Source organism: Haplochromis burtoni, unplaced genomic scaffold (genome assembly GCF_018398535.1).
Source record: "Haplochromis burtoni strain Fernald_Lab_line unplaced genomic scaffold, NCSU_Asbu1 Contig_473, whole genome shotgun sequence".
NCBI classification, from domain to species: Eukaryota; Metazoa; Chordata; class Actinopteri; order Cichliformes; family Cichlidae; genus Haplochromis; species Haplochromis burtoni.
This window is the reverse complement of record NW_024582834.1, coordinates 53891-55854: the sequence shown is the minus strand read 5'-3', so window position 1 is coordinate 55854 and position 1964 is coordinate 53891. Positions and strand designations below refer to the sequence as shown.

The window sequence follows — 1964 nt, the reverse complement described above, 5'->3', positions numbered from 1 at the left end:
GTCTGAGTGTGTTGCTGGGTCTGAAGTACACTGGGATGTCGTGCTTGGAGAAAACTCTCCTGAGTTTTTCTGATACATAGGGGATGTAGCCGGTGTATCAGAGAGCGTCTGGGAGATCCCTTCCCAGACACCTTAATGCCCACTCACATCCTGGACTAGGTTTCACAATGAGCTCACCCGAAACCCTGGCTGATTGTGACCCACACCCATTTTCACACCTTGGCTCATGTGATTAGGATCATCAGGGGTCCTTTTGTCTCTCTTTAGGGGGAAACTCCCGCAGGGCTTAAATCTGGGACTCTCCACCATTTGACCTTAGAACTGAAGAAGCTTCTCGGATGAGAGGTGAAACATCTTCAAGCAACCTAAAGAAGTCCAGACGCTTTTCTTTCCAAGCTCCTTAGACTACGATGACCTGGATGACTGAGAACCTTCACAGACATATCACACAGCCTTCACTGAGCCTGGATTATGTTGTTGTTAGAGTAAACTGCTCCCGACGCTCAGTAACTGACTTTAGCTCGAAGGAGTTTGTTCAGGATAAGAAACTCCCAACGATGACTTTAAAGTATGTTTGTTTTTGTTATCTGGAAACACTGTTCAGCCACTGCAGCTCTAAAATGATAGATTGCCTCAAAGCCTCTGTTTCTGACACCAACACTGACCTAGAGCTGACCCATTTTTTAGATTTAGTTTCACTAAATGAAACAAACATAGCTCTTTATTACCCGCTGCACTGCATCTGTCGTATTAAAATGGGCTTATTATGCTCATTTCCAGCTTCAGATGTTTATTCTCAGACTTTACCACAGTGGCTTTGCATGATTCAGATTTTGAAATAATCCTTATTTGTCATGTACAGGATGGCTTTCTTCAGATTGGCTGCCCCTTGCAAACAGAAGGTTTGTCCCTGAGACAGTTCTTAGGGATGTAAGTGCTGAGTGAACCTCAGACTGTCTGAAACCTCAGTGTTTCAGACAGTCTAAGCTTGTGGTTGACAGGGATGAATATTATTTAAGTTTTTACATATTTAGTATGAACATCCACTGAAATAGTATACACCATGGGAAGTTTACAAAGAGCAGAATAGGCCCACTAAGGGCTCCACAGCTTGTTAATGAAATCTTAAATAATACTTTAAATATTTTCTTGCCCCCCACATTAAATACGAGTGAGACACTGGGAGCCTCCGTGTGTCTGTAATTACATGCTGAGCTCTCCGGGGAGCTGCTTTGATGCACATACAAAAATAAAGTTGATCTATAATTCAGCACCTGCAGCCTGGAATCACAGCGGTGGGGAAAAAGCATCTTCAACAACAAACTCCCTCCGTGAGCGAGAAGCAGTGCTGCAAACAAAAGGGCGAAACTTCCCAGAGTAATCTGGGATAACTGGAGCTGCCACTTTAAATCTATTTCACTAAGACCACGCGACGAAAAAAGATGCTGGTGTGTGTTAATGTGACTTACCTGTGATGTCATCTTCACCCCATGATGAAGTTTTTCACTCCTCCACCTCTGAAAAGGATGTGATCGCTGGAAAACAAACAAGAAACCTTGTAAAACCCGCGCGACCTCCTCGTGCTGGAAACTTCAGCCTCCTGCTGCAGGGCTGTCACAGTCCGCCGTGCGCGCGCAGCTTTCCTCCATCTGAAGCGCTCATCGGTCCGTCTTCTCTCTCGGAGGCGGTCTTCGGCTTTTTCCGTCACATTCCGTAACAAGAGCCGATCTCCGAGTGAGACACGTCTCCTGTATGAAAGACTTTTTATGATGCGTTTGCGGCGCTCAGCGGTTATTCAGAGTTCAGCGAGGCTGTTTTTAAAGTTTTAATCTGTCCGCGGAGAATCAGCGCAGCTGCGTTAAACCGGCTCTAACACCGTCATCGTAATATCTCTTATATCTTACATCTGGGATGTAAGCTCTGCGTGTGTGTGTGTGTGTGTGTGTGTGTGTGTGTGTGTGTGT

General features: G+C 45.4%; 1 protein-coding gene across 2 annotated transcripts in view; it reads right to left on the bottom strand.

The window, feature by feature from the left end:
• si:dkey-43k4.5 (potassium voltage-gated channel subfamily S member 2) overlaps positions 1–1712 on the bottom strand; it is a 29626-nt gene extending 27914 nt beyond the window's left edge. For both annotated transcript variants that reach the window (XM_005946557.2, XM_005946558.2), the window contains exon 1: positions 1470–1712. The gene's annotated coding sequence lies outside the window, so the exon portion shown is untranslated. The remainder of the gene's footprint in view (positions 1–1469) is intronic.
• Between the last annotated feature and the right edge of the window lie 252 nt (positions 1713–1964).